Below are 22,146 nucleotides of genomic sequence, written 5' to 3' on the forward strand. Positions count from 1 at the left end.
AGATCCCTGTAGGACACATGTTAGCTTAGTGTTTAAAGGTAATGTTACCTATGTTTTATTGCATTTTTTTCATTTTGTTAAATATTTCCCAATTAAATTTTGTTCCCAGAGGCACTGGGAGCATTGTGTACTAGAACAGGTCTATATTACTTTCTTTGCTCTGCTACATAAACTTGAAGACCCATAGAAACTTAGAATTCGTAGGGACTTTAGAGATCATTTTTCCCAATCCCCTCTATTGCAGCTGATAAATTCAAAACAAGGTGTGAGTGGCTTAATGTGTTTCCACTTCCTTAAGGTATTTGCATTTTAGAAACAGGACTCCAGAAAACTTAATCCTATGGTTTAATCCAAAGGAATGAATTTACAATAATAGAGAGGTTAGGTACTACGGCAGCCAGCAGGGATGGCATCTTGAGACAAAGGACCCACTCCCAGATCCAAAGAGCTATCTCTTATAAGAAAGAATAAAAAAGAAAAACTACAGTCCAGCAAAACTAACCAACATATCAAAAGTCTGACACTATGTGCACTGTTTCACATTCACAATCTTCTACCTCTTCAAAGAAGGTTGGAAGGTATCTTCTTATATTTCTTCTTTAAGCGCCAAGCTGGATCATTGTCATTTTGAAAGGTTTTGCAATTTGGTTTCAAAAAAGCATATGAGTTTTAATAAAAATCACAAGTGGATCATAGGTTGCCTATTAAATATATTTAGTGATCTATGCCTGAAATAGGTCCTACTATCTATCAGTTGAGTCTATGTTATGTTAAACGAGTACCACCTGGTGTAGCTAGAGTGCCTAGGGAGAGTCAATTCACCTCCACAGAGCTAGCCTTGCATGCCCTCATCCTAATTCACTAATGGAGATGTCATACATAGTTATGCATTTTTTTCCTGAGGAGTAATATATGAAATACACCTGAGACTTCACTACTTAATTGTACTTGACATTTCTGGGTCACTGGTGGGTGGTGGCAAGTATCTTATTGGAAAGTCCCATCACTTGTGACGGTGGCCAAGGAAAAAGCCCAGAATCAGACTGTGAACCAGCTTCTACCCTGTTGTCTTGCCATCCAACAAAGTACTGTCATGCTTAATAAGTACACATGCATATATAAAGTTGTTAACCCCAGAATTAAAATGGTATCAGAATGATAGAAATAGCTATGGAAAGGTCAGTTGTTGAGATTATCTGGTCATTATGATCTTCCTCAAGGGTCCAGCTATATCTAGGATCATAAAAATGTAGAATATAGAATTTATTTAAACCAGAATTCTTAAATCATGGTCAATATAACACTGGTAGTCCACAAGTCTCTTCCAGGTAGCCTTAGGTTTGGTCTTTCAAAATATTAATGTTTTCAATATGATGAAATCTATGGTTTTATTCCTGTCAGAGTCTAATCATTTATTTAAGATGCTGGAAAAATAGATATTATTTCATTAATGTCTCATCAAAAGAAACATCATTGCTTTCATTCTGGTAAAATACTTTCGCTGTGGAAAAGAATCAGGTCAAAGCCATAATTATCCTTGGTGTTTTGCTAATGGGCAACAACATAGAAGATGTGTTTGTTGCCTACTAGCCCATACTACCTGGTGCTTTTAGTTTTGTTTTTAGGAATCAATGTGCCTGTTTATTTGAAAAGAATTGAGAAAAAAAATTGGCCACGACTCTCTCCACTCCTCTCTAACCACAAAACGGAGTCCTCAAATTTTATACTTTTTCCATTCTGGCTAATTCTTTATTTCATCATCAGATCCTACTTCTGCAAAAACAGTTTTAGTCTGAGCCTTGGAAAATGCTGGGGCAACCCAATATGGGTTATCCTTGGCTTCCTTCACATGCCATAAAATGGTTTCCTAGGAGTTATCATCATCAGCCTTATCCAGAGAAATGCTTTTCACTATGTACAAAATTCCTCCATGGGTTCCAACTCAACCACCATGACCTGGGCCTGCCCTTAAGGATTCAGGTTTGTGAGACTTCAGAAGATCTTATCCATCCTTTTCCAACTGTTTCCTTGGACTTTGTTGGTATGGCTCATGAGCTAAAGTCTCAGCTTGTCTATCTCCCATTTGTTTTTAACTACACATAATTTTGCTCCCCTCTGACTCTTGTTGGGATCATAATACACTTTAACCAATTCATTTCCAGTTCCAACCATGATCTGGTTTAATTTGGGATGTCACAGGCAGCATACTACACTCATGTTGGTGACATTAATTTCATATACTTTATGGAAGTTCTGGAGCTCAAAGAAAACAAGATTGCCAATGCCCCACCTCCCTTAACAAATGTTTCAATGATCAAAAGCTTAATATCTTGACTGAAGCAGCACTCATGAAGAAAGTAGGAAGATCTGAAGCTGAAAAAAGTAGTTTCTTAAACTGTCAGATTCCCACAGTTTTAAAATATCATCCCCTTCCCAAAGGCAAGGACAGTGCCCTCTCAGGAAAATGCCACACAGGAGTATCTGTGCCAGGATCACGGGCCTGTCTGCAGTGGAATTTGGTATGAACACTCATTATTTCTGTCCCAGATCTGGATGCTTCCATCCTGGCAGTCAGCTGCAATGAGCTTGCCATCTCTATGGTATATGAAAGTGGTTAAAATTATTTTTTTCTGTTGAACTGTTCTTAGTTTAAATACACTTTTGTACTCCACTTCCCAGGTTCACACAGTCCCATCATCCAAACAACTCAAAATGTTTCCTTTATTTTGGGATGCAAGCAGTGACCTTGGTGTTGGCCATGTCCACAATATACTGGTCTCCTTTAACACATTCTATTACTCAGAAGCCATTTCTGTCAAGCATTTTGGCCTGAGAGTTTCTGGACATTACAAGAATAACGTCTCCTGTGCTGCTGTACTGTAGTGACTTAATTTGGTGACAATCACGGAGTTGAAGAAATCAGAAAGCTTGATGGTAAACATCCATCTCTGTAAAAATCTCAAAATTTAACATCATAATCAAATCCTCCTGTTACCAAATGGGTACCTGAAGGGTCTAGAAGACCCAAGGCAGAACTTACTGCCATGCTGCAGAGTAATCTCCTGGGCATCAGGAATTTTTTGACAGCGTTCATTTCATCATATTTCTTCATCATCACCATCATCATCATCATTAAGGCATTCAGGTAGGAGTAGGGGACCTATGAGTTCTTCTGTATTTGCAGATTGCCTTTAGGTGGTTGAGGTGACAGAGGAAGCCCAACTAATTCTTCACAAGAACTATCTTGACTTCCACTGCTCTCTGTGTCATGGAAAGCTGATGTAGAAGGATGTTTCATCCAGTTTGCGCCTAAAAGTATTGATTCATTATCTTCATGTGGCCTTCTTTATTCTCTCTCCTTCTACAGGTCTTCCTCTTTCTCTCTAGCTTCCAAAAGTTTTCCACTTCTTTCCACAGCTCTTGTTCAGGTTTGCTCAAACATGGTTTCCAAGTCAAATGCCCTGGCTTTCTTTCCAAAGCCAATGAAGCCCACAATGGCGGCCAGCTCCAGAGAGGCCACAGAGCATTGGCACCATCACCTCCTTCCAGGCCAGCTCCCACCACAGGAATATACTCAGATCCCAACACACCAGCCTAGCCGGGCAAGTGGAATCATCCTCGAAGCCGGGCGGAAGGATCCTAGCAAGCCCAATGGAAGTGCCTCGGGTGTCTTCACAGCCAGGTGGAAGTGTCACTATGGACCAGGAAATAGTACCTCTGACAACAAAGTGTGCCTGGCTAGACATGGAGACCCGTGGCTCAGGCCACCCTGTCCATTTTCAGGGGTACTCGCTGTGCCTACCATGGTGACCACGGATGAGCCTGAGAAAGGGCTACTACATCCAAGGAAGGCACCAGGCAAAGCATATTACCTATTCCAGACCCAGGGAGGTAGTGACAAAAAATAGCAATAACCCTAAAACTGGCACAAGTTTGTTTTAAATCCCTTAATGAGGATCCATTGGAGGACAAGTCTGGTGCTAGCAGCCATGGTCCTTCCAACTCCAATGTTGTTGTTCAGTCATGTCCAACTCTTCATGACCCCATTTGGGGTTCTCTTGTCAAAGATACTGGAGTGGTTTGCCATTTCCTTCTCTAAATAATTTTACAGAGGGAGAAAGTGAGGCAAAGTCACAGAGCTAGTTAAGTGTCCGAGGCTGAATTTGAACTCAGGAAGATGACTCTAGGCCCATTCTCTATCCACTGGGCCACCTAAGGCCAACAGCATATACTAAAGTTGCTGCAGTTAAAAAGCTCATAGTTGGATTTTAGGATTGAGCTGGAGGTCCCAGGTGAGCTTCCACCCTGTCCCAGCCCCTGCCTTTCTGTATCCCCTTGATGCTCCTAGCTGAGTGTACCAGGGCACTGAAAAATTTTTGAAAAAATCAGAGACATGCCTCACAGAGGATCCACCCCTTTCCTGAGATCTACCTTTCCATACTACACACCCCACTTGCCACCTCTGCAGTACCTTGTCATTTGGGGTTAGACTCTTGGGAAGGCAGGCCAACCCTTCTCCCAACATGACTTTACACCACTAGAGGAGAATTTCTTCTGCCATCTTCCTGTCCTTACTCAACTGAATTTGCACCAAGGCAATAGAATAACTGGTCAAGACTAGATTCTCACATTAGTTGGTCTACAGGTCTATGGTCCCACTAGAGAAAAGCACTGGCAATAACTGCATAGCAAAGTCCCTGAAAAAAAGAGGGAAAAAAGGCAGGACTGACTGATCCATAAAAGAGCTCATACTCGTAAGAGCAGTTGAAACCATCTATCTCAGTTGTAACCTGGAATTCTGTTCTGATCTGGGTCACAAAACCCAAACTTCTATGGTACCTACAATGTGCCAGGTACTTTACAAAGATTTTCTCATTTGATCCTCACAAAAAAAACCCTTTTAGGCAGGTGATATTATCCTCATTTTACAGTTTAGTAAACTGAGCCAGAGGGGAAGTGACTTGCCCAGGGTCACACAGGTAGTATCTGAGGTCAAATTTGAACTCAGGTCTTCCTGTCTCTAGACCCAGCTCTCTTATCTACTGTGCCACTGAGCTGCCTCTAAGCCACCTGATGGTATTTCACAGGGGAGCTACACAGCATATTGGTTCATCTAGCAACCCAAAAGACATATGGTGATAGAGAAAATTATTTTAGTGACCACTAGATACGTATTGTCTGTTTTACTGCCTGACGTAGTCAAATTTTATTTGCTGTAAGTTAATCTCCTGACTAGAAAAGGAAGAAAGACTTAAGGAATATTAGTAAACATGGAAGAAATGCTCTGGCAAGGAAGTCAGAATGATTTTTTAAAAATTCTAGAGGATGAAAGGGAAACAAGGTGGTGAGAAGAAAACAGTGGCACCGTGGAAAAAGATAAGAAAGCCTGTAACACTGGAACTACATCACAGATGGAAGCAACAGTGCCTAGCACAGTGCCTAGAACAAAGAAGGTGCTTAATAAATGTTGATTGACTGATGGAAATGGGAAATAAGCATTTAGCTATAGATGGTAACAAAAAGAATTTGGTTTTCCACAACACAAGATATGAAAACAGAAGTTTCCTGGCAAAGGTTGTGTGAACATGACATGTTAAAATACCATTAAAATAGACAAATGGTTTTTTTAAAAAACTTTTCTCCCTATCCTTAATGACTCAAGGTTATCTAGTCAGTCTCAAACCCAAAATAGGACTCTCTAGGCCTCTTGGTTTGTTAGAACAAGCCCAGGTCCTCTGGAGCTGATGGGTCTTCTTGCATCTACAGATGGAGTCATCAGCAACTAGAGGAATTGCATGACATTCTTTGGCAAGGGAAAAATCTATGTCTAATCAGGAGGAGAGAATGTTTGGAAAAGTATATGTCTATATATGTGTATGTATATATCTATAGCTATAGAGAAACATATCTAAACTTTATTGCAGCTTTCTGGGGTGGGGGGAAGGACAAAGTATTTCTAATCTGTATTTGTGTTCTGGCCCTTGAGTCTAAAATAAAATTTAAAAAAGAAGAAAAATCTGTGTCCCCCACGAACTTAGCTGGATAAGACCAAAGGGCTGGTAGTCAAGGAGAAAACTTAGACTCTTCTCAGTGTTAGAGACAATCTCTTTTGGTGTCACCTTCGAAGGCTAGAATCAAAGAGCTAGAATTATGACATCTTCCTGGTTATGAAATGCCCAAAGTGAAACAACAATAGAGAAAAGTTTAAATTCCAGATCTTTATAGAGAAAACCTTTCCATTTGTCTGTTTTTCAAATGCTTTTTCTATGTATGCTATATTTAAAAAGAAAGTTGTTTGGAAAAGTTCTTTCCAGCAGAAGTCAGTTTGTCTGACAAGTACCTAGCTGCTGATAGGGTCAAGGTAACGGTATCCCACTATGTGTTTTTGTAGGTATATAATGCCAATGCAGCTCCAAGAACTGCAGAAGGGACAGAGAACAGACAGGAGAAAAAACATAAGAAGGGCACCAATGAGCCATCCCCATATTTCTATCATATGTCCCCTTCTCCCTGATGGGGAATTAATACAAGTTATAGGACAAAGGGGATAGACACTTGTCATATTCTTCCCTTTCAAGCACACACCGAGAGTGAAGAACAAAAAGAAGCTTTCATTCTCCAGTGATGTATACTCAATACTGTACACATTAGCCCAATATGCTTAGCCTTAATGGTATAAACTACCATGAATTAGAGAAATAATGGATAAGTACCAGCAAAAAAGACATTCATTCCTGAAACACCTAAGACTCCAAGCTCAGAGACTCAAGAAAGTTAACAACCTTAAGTTTTAGTGCTGGTGATTGGGTAAGAGAAAATGGAACTGTTCACTTGGACACTAGGGCCAGCTCAAATGAGAAATGTAGTGTAACCTAGGGCTACATGGCAGAGATAGACCTAGTACTGAGTCATGCGCCAAACAATGTGTCTACCTGAGTGTCTTAGGTCAGATGTAGTTAGCTGCATAAACAGGCACCTTGGTGAGAACTTTGCCAACAGCTTTGATTCTCACATTGGACAAATTATTTAAATTCCATTTAATAAGATTTAGCTAATCACCTAGTGTGTGCATGACACCCTCACCCAACTACTGATTGATGATATTGATGATGATGATGATGGTGGTGATGGTGATGATGGTGATCATAATAAAAATAACTAGCATGTATAGTGCCTACTATGTGCCAGGCACCATGCTAAGTGCTTTTTACAAATACTGTCTCATTTGATGTTCACAAGAAATCTGGAAAGTAGGTAGTATTATTATTATTCCCATTTAAAAGTTGAGAAAAATGAAGCAAACAGAAGTTAAATGATTTGCCCAAGATCACATAGAAAGTAAGGGTCCAAGGGCAAATCTAAACTCAAGCGGTCCTAACTCCAGGCCCAATACTCTCCACTGCACCACCTAACTGCCTCCAGTTGATAGTGGTCCTCCTATTGAAGGAACCAGAGGTAGTTAGCTCGAAAAACAGAAGTCTTGAGGTGGAGGAGAATAAAATAAGCTTTAATAAGTCTTATTAAGTCTTTGAGATAAGCTGTCCCAAAACTCTTGGTGCAGTTTTAAATTATTAAAACCTTACTAGCTTAACTATTAGATGATATTTAATAGCTTGGAACTACACTAAGACTTTGGGGATAGCCTGTATTTGAAGGCTTTTCATGTGGAAGAGGGACTGTACTTGTCCTCTTTGGTCTAAGAGGGCAGAACTCAGATACAGGTAGAAGTCAGAATGAAGTAGATTTTGGTTTAACATAAGGAAAATCTTCCTCACAGCAAAAGTAACCAGAATGGGCTTTGTTGTTGAGACATTTCAGTCATGTCCAACTCTTTATGACCCCGGTTTGGGATTTTCTTGGCAAAACTATTTGAAGAGTTTGCCATTGCTTTCTCCAGCTCATTTCACAGATGAGAAACTGAGGCAAACAGGATTAAGTGACTTGTTCTGGGTCACACAGCTATTAAGTGTCTGAGGATGGATTTGAATTCAGGAAGATGAGTCTTCCTGATTCCAAGCCCAGAGACTGATCCTCTCAGCGTACCACCTAGCTGCCCCAGAATGAGCTACCTCAGGGAATAAACAATTTTCTATCACTAGAGGTTTTTTAAGTGGAAACTAGATGACCACCTTTTGAGGACACGATGGGTGAAATTCGTGTTTTGGATCAAATTTGGACACGAAGACATCTGAGGTCCCTTTTAACTCTGAGACTTTATGTAATTTATGTTTTCTAGTTTATTGAACACTAGGTTATTAAGTTCCACTATCTCTGATTCCTCCTAGTCTGTTCTATTGATCTGCATTTCTATTTTTTAATCAGTACCAGGTGTTTTTGATGCCTGGTTTTGATTGATTTCAAATAGACCTCAATAGACAATAAATTGAGGTCTAGAAATTACATTCCCCCTTCATCTCTACCTCTTCTTATCATTTCTCTTGCTATTCTAGATCTTTCTAGAACTTTTCAAGCAAATTGTTATGATTTTATCAAGCTCTATAAAGTATCCCTTTGATAATTTTATGGCACTAAAAATTCAAAGACGAAAACTAAAAAATCTTGCCCTCAAGGACCTTACATTCTACTATGATCCTATAATCATTCTCTCTTCCTATGGCACATGTTGTCAATAATATTCATTTAAAATTTAGCATATACCACTTTGTATTTTTTAATTTTTTCTTTCCAATTAACAAGCATTTATTTTCTCTCCCTCCCAACTCCCACAGTCCCCACCGGGGAGAAAAAGCCCTCTTAACAAATGTGTATAGTCAAGTAATTCTCACATAGGCTATATTCAAGAATGTATGTCTCATTTTACACTGAAATCATGTTTGGCCATTGCAGTGATCAGAATTCTTAAGTCGTTCAAAGTCTTTATAATGTCTTTGTTATTGTGTAGTTTGCCTCCTCCTGCTCACTTCCCACTCTATACCAGTTCATACAAATCTTCCTAAATTTCCCTGAAACTGTCCTTTTTATAATTTCTTACAGCACAATAGTATTCTATTACATCCAAACAGCATAATTTGTTCAGTCATCCTCAACTGACCTGTACCCTGCCTTATGTTGTTATCTTTTTACATAGATGTGTCTTATTCCCCCAGTTAGACTGTGTGGTCCTGTAGTCAGGGACCCTACAGCAGTTTTGCAGTAGTGGCTACTGAAACCCTCCAGGAAACTATGAGAAATTTCATAGTCAGCTCTTAGCCAAGACTTATAATGCTGTTTTCTAGCCATTTCTATTAAATTCCTGAGCTGCCAGTGTTAAAACATCATTCCAGCAAGCTGACCTCTCACACCAGGAGGTTGTCAAAAGCCATCTGTAATTAGAGCAGCAATTTTGTTTTTGGAGATCTTTCATACCTTCTGTGACACAGAACCACCTCATTCCTTCCCAGGGCTTAGGGAGCAGCAATTCCCAACCTTGTGTGAGTTGTGAGGAGCAGTCTAGTTCTTCATATTTGTCTTCATACAGCCTACCTTTCTATCTCTTTAAAATGCTGGGCGGTATATTTCTTTTCAACTAAATTGAACTAAAATTAATTTTGTTTTGAAAAAAAACAGTCGAGTTTTTTTAAGTCTAGACACCTCCTAAGATAATTGGAGATACCTGGGAGTGTCAAGTCTCAAAAACAAAATTTGAACAAAGCATCAATGCTGTCTTCTAAATCAAACTCAGAGTTCCTTTCAGGAGTTTTTTTGTAGAATTCTTTTGACAAGAAGCAAATCATTAGCATCCAGATAGGGGGCTTCTGAAATTTCTTTTCTCATGGTCACCCTACATCAAAACAAAGGAACATAAGAGGAGATTAAAATACAGGGTAGCTCAGACTAGTTCAAGGAGTTTTCTTCTCACATTCCCTCTTTCTGCATGCCATTGACAAGACAGCAGTTTTTGAAGCTTTGTGGGTTGGCATGAGGGGGAAGAGTTTCTTTACAGGCTTTCAACAAGATGCTCACTACTTGGTAGTCTTTCCCCAATAACGGAAGATTGAGCCCAAACATGAAAGGCAATGTGGTACAATGGAAAGAATTCTAGGTTTGGAGTCAGAGAACCTGGGTTCAAATCCTGCCTTTCCTATTTATTACCTGTGCCTCCTTAAAGTAATTTCCCTCTGGACTTCAGTTTTCTCATCTACAAAATGAGGGGATTGAACTAAATGGTCTCTAAAAGTCTTTTCCAATTCTAGTCCATGATCTAGGACATATCTTCACCACTCAGGTCTCCTGTCAGATGGACTCTGTGTCCTGGCTTCCAAGTGATACTAGGCCAAACTTTTGACCATGCACAAATGCAGGGAAAGACATATCTAGCATATGAGCTCCTGCCCAGAGGTACAACAGTCAAGGCTACACAAGGGAACACAGGAATCCATAGAGAGTAGTTGTGTCTACCACACAACTACTACAACCTTCTCAGAATACTATTTGCTGTCTGCCTCCTCATGTACCACATCAAAATTCACATAAGTATTTGGGTTGGCCTTACTGGATGGTCCCAGCACTGAAAACAGTACAAAACTGACTTAAATCCCTACTTCTGCTTTACTAGATTTGGTTAGAACCTCTAATGTTCATTTCCAAGTCACAACCCCATCTGAACTCCTCCACTTCCATGCTCGTGACTAACAATGAAAGATGGGACAACATAAGCAAACATTATTCATGTTCTTTCTTCTTAGAGAGAATTTCACTATTTCTTGTACATAAAACCTGCTCCAGAGGACTCTTTACTTTCTACCCCCGCTCCCCGCCCCCACCCCCCACCCCATTCAAGTAAGGGAAAGAGAGACATCCAAGGAATGTGTGTGCGATTCTGTTCCTTTTGAGTGCCACTCCAGGCCCTAAAACACAAGTCACCATAGATGAATTTCTCACTTGGACCTTCATAAAAAGAGGCAGTAGCATAACTCCCTCAGTGTTAGTCATGAGCAGGAGACAGCCTTGGAAACTTCCAAGTTACTCCGAAAATTCACCCCTAATCCTTTCTTTGCATACCTTCCTCTATCTTAAAGGTTTCTGCATGCCCCTCTTCCTCTAACAAACAAATGTAGTTGAGATACTATTTAAGACCCTCAACCAATTATAATTTAAGCTTAAACCCCAAATTAAGATTTTTTTTCTTTTCTGTATCCTGGATGTAGTGATAAAGGACAAAAAAAATATATGATGGACCATATGGGAGCATGATTTAATAATTTATGATTTGGGGCAGGGAGGGAATGTCTTTTGTAATAATACTACTATGTGAAAGATACTATTTTGGAAAGGAAGCAGAGTGAAGAAATAAGGATGAAAAAGAAAGCAGGGAGAAAGGAGAGAGGAAGGAAAGAGAAGGAAAAGAAGCAGCTACAACAGATTGGAGTAGCAAGGGCAGCTCATCACTGCCACTCCTCTCCCCAGGAGCTTACTATCTAGTATAATCAATGGGACAATAAAATAATCCAAAGAAAAGAGCCTAAAGCAGTGTTGAAATTTCGAAGTTAGATTGTGTAACTTGATGGCAATTTGAATAGAAGACTATCAGCTAATCTAAATATAAGAATATAGGATTTTAGAGCTGGAAGGGATCATAGCATCATAAGCTGAAAGGGATTGCAGAGACCATCTGGTACAAAGCCCTCATTTTACAAATCAGGAAATCTGTTCAGGGAGGAGGGGGGATTCAGTGACTTGCCCAAGGTCACATAGGTAGTAAATAAATATTCGAGTTGGGATTTGAATACAGGACCTATGGCCCCAGAGCTCTTTCTATTGTTCCATGATTTTCAAGCCCAACTGCTTAATTTTGAAGATAAAGACACTAAGATTCAGTTCAAGGTCACACAGTTAGTTTGGGGCAGAACAAGGACCAAAATCCAATTCTACTTACTCCTAATTCCATGCTACCTCTTAATCTGACATGCCTAAACCCAGAATTTTCATTTTCTTGATACCCTATCGCTCATTTATACGTAGGCAGACCAGTTTGCATTTGACCAAAAATTCATCACTAAGCCATAATACATAGGTCTGCATCTGTCTTCTACTCCGAGCTATTTAATTCTTAAGGGAAAAAAATGGTGATAAGGAGGAGAAGACAAATAAGGGGTAAAATGAAAGAGAAAAGGGCTATATCCATAATTCCTTGTCTCCTGCTATGATAAATGCTACATTTACATTCATGGAATCATTTTTAAACTTGAGTCTATGGAATCCATATAGCATTTCCTTGCATCACTGGACATCAGCATTTCATCTTAGACTCTGGTGGTGTTTCTGTGATAGAGATAAGGCACTTTTCCAATGACAGAAGGCAATTTATTTTGCATAATCAATGTTGTTTGTAACCCAACCTTGTGTTCCCAAGGCCCTCTGGGGCTGACAAGCATAAAATACATATGTCTAAAAGCATGTGAAAAAGATGGTGCTCTAATGGTGCATTGATAATGCCATTTTATCCATTTTCACCCATCTCTAACCAAAGGTGGTCAAGCAGCCTGCATTAGGAAGGACAAGCCTCAAGTTTAACTTTGTGTCCCTCCTGAAATGATCCACAAACATTTCCCATGGACACATTTTGTTCTCTCTCCTTCCTTTCTCTGCTTAGGAAGAATCCTATTCATTAAAGCACAAGCCTTGAATTTCTTATTCTACTTTCCAGACAATTTTGCAGCTGGTTTCACCATCTTTCAAGACATTCCCTTTTCTCTCTGTTCACAGCAATTTCTCCTACTCCAGCCACCTTTCCTAAGATTGAATTATTAATCCCTAGAGACACTGTCCTCTCCCAGTCCCTTCTCCAGGTACAAGAATTGTCAAGTTCTCCCCTGTATTTTGTATGTAAGAATCTGAAATCTGGTCATTTCATCCTAGCAATATAGAAAGTTATTTGCACAATAGAGGATGAATTAGCCTTTTAAAATTGATGATGATGGTGGTAATGATGTCATATACTATATCAGGAGGAAATGCACCAGATGGGACTAACTCTTCTTCTGAACACTTTGGTTCCTCCTTCCCTGTGCCTACATTCTTCCCAAATTTCAAGTTCTCCTCGAGAGCAAAGAAAAAAGACCACAATGCTTCTCCGAGTCCATGCATACCCTCTACATCTTACCATTCGCTTGATCCTGGTTGAATTTCTAGGGGCAACTAGTTGGTGCAGTGGATAAGAACGCTGAGCTTAGAATCAGGAAGACTGCTCTTCCTGAGTTCAAATCCCACCTCAGACACTTACTAGTTCTGTGACCCTGGGCAAGTCACTAACCCTGTTTGCCTCAGTTTCCTCATCTGTAAAATGAGCTGGAAATGGTAAACTACTCCAGTATCTCTGCCAAGAAAACCCCTCAAAAATGGAGTCATGAAGTGGAGTCATGAAGAGTCAGACACAGCTGAAAAATGACTGAACAACAAGTTGAGTTCCAAGGCATCATCCGTATTTCTTATACTCTCACACTCCTCTCTCAACTGCTGGGAAGTTATAAGAGCCCCTTGGGCATATTTAGCAAATGCTTTAAAAAAAAAGGTCATCAAAACAAGTGACTAAAAGTATTTGCTGAATATCCACATAGGCACAGAGACCATTACAGAGAACCAAATAGGGAAAGGGCTTTAAGTTGTACGTATGTGTGTCTCCCCCATCCCCCTAATAAACTGGAAGTTGTAAGAGGACATGGATCATGTGTTATTCAAAGTTTGCCTCTACCCCAAGCATGTAATAGAGTGAGAACCTGATCAACATTGAAGTTGAAAGTTAAGTTTGCTATGCCCAAAGGGCTAAGAAAATGTTCATACCCTTTGACCCAGCAATACCACTTCTAGGGTTGTATCCAAAAGAGATCACACAAGTAGGAAAAGGACCCATATGTACAAAAATATTTATAGAGGCTCTTTTTGTAGTAGCAAAGAATTGGAAATCAAGGGGACGCCCATCAATTGGTGAATGGCTGAACAAATTGTGGTATATGAAGGTAATGGAATACTATTGTGCTATAAGAAATGGGGAAGATACGGACTTCATAATAACCTGGAAAAACCTACACGATATAATGCTGAGTGAGCGGAGCAGAACCAGGAGAACATTATGCACAACCACAGATATATGGATTCTGTGATGACTAACCCTGATAGACTTTGCTCTTCTCAGCAATACAAGGTGCAAGGACAACTCCAAAGGACTCACGATGGAGAATGCTATCTACATCCAGAGAAAGAACTATGGAGTCTGAATGCAGATTGAGACACACTTTATGTTCGCCTTTTTTTCCCCTTTTTTTTCTCTTTTGTTTTTGTTTTTGTTTTGGGATTTTTTTTGGTTCTGTTTCCTCTTTCTCATGATTCATTCCATTGGTCATAATTCTTCACAACTTGGCTAGTGTGTTATATGTAGAAGATATATCGGATTCCATGCCATCCTGGGGTTGGGGGGAAGAAAACCTGGAACTCAAAATTATGTAGAACCAAGCGTTGTAAACTAAAAATAAAAAATCTCAAAAAAAGAAAGTTAAGTTTGCAATTTCAACTAGATAAAAGGAACATGAGTGCAATAAAAATCATAATAATTTGAAGGATAGAACACAAGCTTTAAAGCTAGATCTTGAAACAATATAGCGCAAGAAGAAAGCAGCTGTCTGTGAGGACCACTTTTTAACATCCAACCCCCCCATCTACTAGCAATTGTATCATTGGCATCCATTGGTTTAAAAAATATGTGTCTGCACGTGAACCCACTATTAATAATCCTGTGGTCCCACTGGTTGGGAAGCATTGATGTAATTCAACTTCTCCAATTTATTGATGAGAAAACGGAGGCTCAAAAAATTCAGGTGATTTGCTTGAGATAAGTAGTAGAAGAAGATTTGAACTGGTTCCTCTGAGTCCAAATCCAGTGTTTCTTCCATTACATACCATTGTAGTTGAGGAAAGATGCATCAGAATTAGCAAAAAAAATCTAAATGACAGAAGAGGAGTCCAGGTTTACTACTTTCAAGCATATACAGTACGGCAAACTTCTACATCTCATAATACCTTGTATGTCTCTGACATACTTATGTGTATTTTATACTGTAGTTATTTGTGTATATGTCTCCCATCTCCTTTTACTCCTAGAAGGTGATAATAATAGCTAAGATTTATAATGATTTAAAGTTTACAAAGGGATTTGTATATGTTATCTCATTTGATCTTCAAAACAACTCTGGGAAGTTGGTGCTTTTATTATGCCAGTTTTACAGATGAAGAAACTTGAGGCTGAAAGAGGTTAAACATCTCATCCTGGGTCACACAGAGAGTAAGTGTCTGAGGCAGGACCAGAATTCCAAGTACAACGCTCTATCTACTATGCCACATAACTGCCTTATAAGTATAATATGTGCCTTACTCAATGTCACATCCCAGTACCCATATCAGGGTGCCCTTGTAGAAAGGAAAAGTGATCACAGCCAGCAGATTTAAGTGTATAGTTCTTAGGCTGACTCTGAGAGACAAGTCTCCCAATTAGCATGACCTGTTGTTGTGCATGGAGCAGCATAATCATATAGACCTCTGGGGGAAGTATGCACAGCCCACATGTGCTTCCAATGTCCTTTTCCAGGGCATCAGTGACTCCTTCCCACAGAGACAAAGGACAAATACCAGGAGTCCCAAACTACTGCAACAGGACATTCAGCCACTCTAATGGGCTTTACCTGGTTTCTGCTCCTAAATGACATTCTCTTTTCTGCTCTCCCCACCTTCCCCCAATTCTGTTCCCTTCCTTTAAATTCCTTGGCTCTGAACAGGCCCAGAAGTGCCAATGCAGTCACTTGGCTCTCTCATCCTCATGGTCAGCTGCTTGCTATAACCCAGGGATGGGCAGAAGCATCCAGGGCCCTCTCCTCCTGGCCCCTGACCTTGCTGTACATCTTTCTCCCACTGTGCGTAGCATTTACTTTGTTCCTCCCTTTGTACATTTGACAGGAGCTTTTTATATGTAGGTACTTAATAAATGTTTGTCAAATTTGTTATGGCATTGAGAATAAAATGCTGCCAAGTAGGGGTCCTTGGAGCCCTACTCAAATGAGCAAATAAGAATAGTTTGTAATTAGCACATTCATGGTTCTATTCATATAGCTGCTATTAGAAAATCTTATTTTTTAAGAACTTTAACTATCCTATACTTTTTACCATACTCGCTATACTGTGTTGTATCCCCTCCTCTGCCCCACCCCTACTAGAAAGGGACTGAATATTTTGGACATTTTCCCCTAGAGCCGAGCATAGTGACTAGTACATAGTAGGGCCTTAATAAGTAGGTCCTTAATAAATGCTTGTTGATTAATACAGCTGGCCTGATGACCTTGCATAGTTGGCTCTGATTCTGAGTCAATTAGAACAAATTTGCCAAACGGGGCACAGTTCTCATTTGTACAGGTAAAGTTCCAAAATCTAAGCCCACAAAGTGAAAAATTGAAAACTCCCTTTAGAAATGAGGGTCTCAGAGGACTATAATCCTTGTAGCCTAGAAATGATTTGAGATAAAGGCAACTCAGATGGAAAAGAATTGGCCATGGAAAGCAATTTACTGGTACCAACAGACTTCTCTTGGATGAAGTTTGTAACGAGGCTCCCTTTAGTGAATCTTGTAATGGGGTATTTCCAAAACACTTTATACATAATAGATACTCTGGCACTGTGGTGAATTTGTGATTTCTTTAGGGTGCATATTCTCTCTCCATTGATGCAGATGGTAATCCCTGATGGTTTTTCCATTCTGTATGATTTTTGTCCATGTTTTCCTGTAGGCCCATAATAGAAAATGTATTCAATATGCTAGAAGTATTTCTTAGGTTCCTTTAGCACCTCAAAGCTTCCTGTACAATTCTGGCTTCCTATCAGTTATCTACATGAATGGTTCACTTCATTGTCCACTCATATATGTCCTAGATAAATGACCTCTAAAATCATATTTCATCAGAAGCAAACAATAGACCCAACTCCCATGATCAAATATCAATTTGACCCCTTTACAACAGTAAAATCAATATATCAATACCCATCTCAAATCATTAGTTTTCCAACAGGGTTCAAACTCATGTTTTACAGATAAAGAAGTTGAGTCACATGGAGAAATACTCAGTAACTCAGAGAACTACTATAAGATTCAGATCTCCTATGTCCCAACTTTGCCTTTGGTCTGCTACAATACCATTCACCACTTTTAAAAGTTAATTTGGGCATAAGATCAGCAAAATGTATAATACTGACTATAAATCAGACTGTCCTTTTTCTGTGTGTCGGTTTAGATTTAATTTCAGGAATTACTCAAACTAGCTTACTATATGTTAATGTTGTGACACTATGAAATGAGTAGTGACTAAGATTTGCTGAGCCTTTCACAAGAAGACAAGACCCTAACAGTTCTAGATATTGGACTCCTCCTGCTTGACGGGAAAGGATCCTGGGTTTCCTTCCAAAAGTATGTTATTTCATTAGGTTTGTGGAGAGAGATCATGAACTTGACTGTAAAGGATCAGATATTTGTCTTTGAGACTCGTAGGTCCAGGTCATCATCATTACTCAGATAGACTCCCCTCTTGGATGGATTCTGTCTTTGTCTGGGCTTCCAAATAGCATAGGACCCAATCATGGGCCATTCATAATTCCGAGGGATTATACCACCCAGGAGTACAGCAGCCAGAGTTACACATCTTACCAAGAAAAACAGGAGATCAAAACCCTAGTCCACTATGACAGATTTACTGTAAGCTTTGGGAAGCCCTACTTGCCATTCTGCCCTCCATATGCCATTCCTTGCCATGACACTACAAGATTTCTTAACCTGAGTTCCATGAACTTGATTATTAAATATATAATATGTATAATAACTATTTAAACAGTTTCCTCTATAATCTTGTCTATTTTATTTTACGCATTTAAAAATGTTATTCTAAAAAGTCTATAAGTTTTGCCAGCCTGCCAAAGGGACCAATGAGACAAAAAAATGTTTAAAATACTTTTGTGTGTTGAATAAGGAGAGATTAGACTTTGCTGGGCCTTTCCAATCAAAGTGAATCATTGGCAATGAATAAAGACATTTAACTAGCTTATTCAGCAGTTAATCACACACTGCTTTATGCTATCATTTATATCAGTATCCCTTATCTTTAAAAAAATCATCTTTGCTATTTAATTTTTAACTTTTATGTTTCACCTGGATTATGAGTCCAATTTTAAAGGTACTTAAGGAACTGTTGTTTTTGCCCACTAACTGAGAAGTTTAATTTCTGGTTATTTATCACAAGGGCCCTAGGCCAATGTGGGCTGAGAAACTCCAATTTCAAGAATCATGCATTGTGTGACTGTGGGCATGGAAAATACAAATATGGTTATGGGGAGAATTCTTAACAGAAGATAAAAAATAAAATGGACAGTTCTTAGATTACATTAATTTGCACATGCAACAGCAATAATATTATAATTAGAAGATAAATAGTTAACTGGGGAAAAATTTTTTTGCAAATCTCTCTGATTAAAGATACGATATCTAAGATATATAAGGATTCAATACAAATATCTAAGAATAAAAGCCATTCTCCAATATATAAACAAAGGATATGAATGAGCTGTTTTCAACTGAAGAAATGCAAGCTATTAATAATTATATGAAAAAATGTTCCAAATCAATAATAACAAAAATATAAGTGAAAGAACCCCGAGGTTCTGTCTCATAGCCATCAGACTAGAAAAGAAGTCGAGATGAAAATGGCAATTGTTGGAGAGACTGTGGAAGGAGAAGCACACTAATGAACACTGGAGCTATGAATTGATCCAACCATTCTGGAAAGCAATTTGGAACTATACTCTAAAAGTCACTAAACTGTAAATATCCCTTGACCCAATAATACCACTACAAGACACGTACTCCAAAGAGGCCAAAGACAGAAAGGAAAGAACTGAAATGTACAAAACTATTTATAGCAGCACTTTTGGGATAACAAAGAATTTGAAACAAAGCGGGTGTTCATCAATCTGAGAGTGGCTAAACAAATTTTGATCTATGAATGTAATGAGATATTGCTGCATTGTATGAAATAACAAATATGATAAATTCAGAGAAACCTGAGAAGACTTGTATGATGTCACAGAGAGTGAAATGAGCATACCAACAGGTCAATTTTGTTACTAACATGTCAATTTCTGTACACATTTTAAAACATATATGAGAGAAGTTGGTTTCATATTCAATCTATTTTTTTGCTTTTTGTATACTGAAATTTTCATGTTGGTTGATGATTAAGTTTAACATTAAAAAGGAATTTTTTTTCAAAAAACAAAGCAAACAGGTCAATAGTCTTGAACTTCTAAAGGTGCTTCTAAAGCACCTTTTTGTACTTAACTTTCTGTATTATTTAAAGTCCTCTTAACCAGGTCAGAAGTTACATAGATGAGTCAATTGTCCTGAAAACCTGATCAGCCAATGAGAGTTGTTTCTGAGGGTTCCATATAAATTCTCAAAGTTTCATTGGCCAACTTTCCATTGTACCATTAGGGGAGGCGAGGGTTAAATACTAAGGAATATCATTATGCACTGTTGGTCATGCTGTAAGATGAATTTCTTATCCATATCACTAGGATGCCTTGCTCTGCAAAAGAGATGTGTTCCTAAAAAGTTTTCTATAAAATTGGTTCTTTAAAAAAGAAAAAAAGAATTCTATTTGAAATGTATTAAGTTTGCTCACTATTTCAAAGAACTTTAATATGAATCCTTTTGTAAACCCAAGAATTCTCTCAACATATAAATAACAAACCCTATGTCACTGGAAATCTCCAAGCAGACATTGAAGAACCACTCAACAGAGTTGCTGTAAATGGGATCCCATGCATTAGGCAATTCAACTTGGAGATCCCTAGCATTATCTGGTTCATAATACAATGTTACCAACCATGATTATGGAGGACCAATCACAAAGTATGCTAATCATTTCCTGACAGAGAGATAATGGGCTCAAGGAATAGAATGAGACATGGGAGGCTTTTTTTGGACATGGCCAATGTGGGAAAAACAAATTTTTTACTTGATTATGTATATTTGTTACAAAGATTTTATTTTCTTCTTTTTTCCCAGCAGGAGGGGAGTAGTGAGTTCAAGAGAAAGAAAACAGATTTTTGTTCACTGAAAAAATGAAATTTTAAAAATTTTAATGGACTAATGAATTGTTTTAGAGCTCTTCACTAAAACAGGCAAGATATAGCTTCATAGAGCTTTTTTGTTTTCTGCCAAATTTTTCTTCAGCAGCTTTAACTTAGAGGAAGCCATTATAAATGAGGAAGAAAATTAACCAGATGCCTATTTTTAGAGCAAATTATATTACTGTGGTTTTCTATTTGTGAATCAAACAAGTAAAAGAAATTAGAAGTTCAATTTCTTAAATCCTAAAGAATTCACATTAAAATAGCTAAAGCTTAGACAGATGGAACCTACATCTGGAGGCAATGTGGTGTACGTTGTAAAAGGAATAAGGTTGATTTTGTTCCCAGGAGGGCCTAGGTTCAAATCCTAGGACTATTATGTGAGTGACTTTTGGCAATCTACTTGACCTTGTTGGAAATGAGGATGTTGTACTCAATGGATTCTGAAGTCCTTCCTAATTCTGGAACTATGATACTATGACCTTTCTTAGCCTTATTTTTCTACATTTGTAAAATGAGGTCAGACTAAATGACCTCTAAGGTCTCTTCCAGTTCTAAATTTATGCTCCATCCTCCCTATCACTCCTCTTCCCTCTTTTCTTCCCCACTAGCTGCTGACCTCAAGCATAGGATAAGAAGTCATGGCATGGTTGAGAGAAGGAAGTTCTGTAACAGTTGTTTCTCTTGCCTGAGAATGTCTTTGCTCTGGCAGGATTAAGACAGGCTCCTGACACTCTTTTCATGGGATTTTTCTTGAGACACACAAGTCCAAGGACCAACAAACAATTCTGAATTACCAGTCTATAAATACAACAGCCATTCAATAAGTACATAGGCTCAGGAGTAGAAGGATCAAGGTGTAGAAGTAACCGATTACAGTGGAAGAAGATGTGAAAGGGGTGGTGAGGTGAGGAAGGAGGAAGTGAGGGAAGCAGAAATACAGTTCAGAAAATCTGATTGCTTTTTGAGGCTTAGAAGAGGCTGGATAGGGGCAGCTAGGTGCCTCAGTGAGTAGAGCACAGGCCCTGCAGTCAGGAGGACCGGAGTTCAAATCTGGCCTCAGGCACTTGACACACTTACTAGCTGTGTGACCTCAGGCAAGTCACTTAACCCCAATTGCCCTGCCTTCCCCCCTGCAAAAAAAAAAAAAAACAGAAAAGGCTGGAAATTTTTTGTGCAATAGCTAGGATATTACTGTCTCCTTCCCCCCACCTCTAATTCCAATATCAGGAAGGAAAGTTGGCATCATTAATTTAGCAAAATAAAAGCCTTCCCTGGCAACAGCCATTCCCAATAGTGTGCATTAACTTTCCATAGATCAGGAGTGTCCAAGTTTTTCCCAATAGTGGACCACATGGTCAGAAATCCATATGTATGTGGATGGCATTAATTTCTAATGTAGCATTTCTATGAAATAAAATATATTTTCACAAAAATAAATAGAAGTATTTTCCAGAGTGACATGCAGTTCGCCAAACTAAACATTAGAACTGCAACCATTTTAAAGATAGAAGGGGGAGGGTGGAGTCAAGATGACAGATTAGAGGCAGCAACTAAGCAAAACTTTCCCAACATTCCCTTCCATACGACTTTAAAATAATGCCTCAAATCAAATTTTAGAGTGGCAGAGCCAACAAAAGGTCAGGGTGATATATTTTTCCAGCCTAAAACAACTTAGGAGATTGGCAGGAGAGATCTATGGCAATGTGGTGGGAGCCAGCCCAGAGGCACATGTGGTGGTGGCACCGCCAGCTGTTGTCCCTGGAAGCAGCCATGACAGCTGCAACAAGAGCTTTGGGAGTTCTCAACCCAAAGACAGTGGGGGGTTGGGGGGACTCAGACAACTGGTCAGAAAGAGATTATAGGGGACTCTTTAAAGCCCTTGGTGCAGCTGATGCTGATCAGCAACTCTCTTGTATGTAGGCGGCTTGGAGTTGTAGTTTCAGGGTAGACAGGAGTGCTTGCTGTCAATTACAAGTCAGTCACTGAACA

At 39.0% G+C, this 22,146-nt stretch overlaps 1 pseudogene; it reads right to left on the bottom strand.

Moving 5' to 3' along the window:
- Window positions 1–1,714: 1,714 nt before the first annotated feature.
- The window catches only part of LOC118851029, a 62,145-nt pseudogene continuing 41,713 nt past the window's right edge, over window positions 1,715–22,146 (bottom strand).

Source organism: Trichosurus vulpecula, chromosome 5, assembly GCF_011100635.1.
Source record: "Trichosurus vulpecula isolate mTriVul1 chromosome 5, mTriVul1.pri, whole genome shotgun sequence".
Taxonomy (NCBI): Eukaryota; Metazoa; Chordata; class Mammalia; order Diprotodontia; family Phalangeridae; genus Trichosurus; species Trichosurus vulpecula.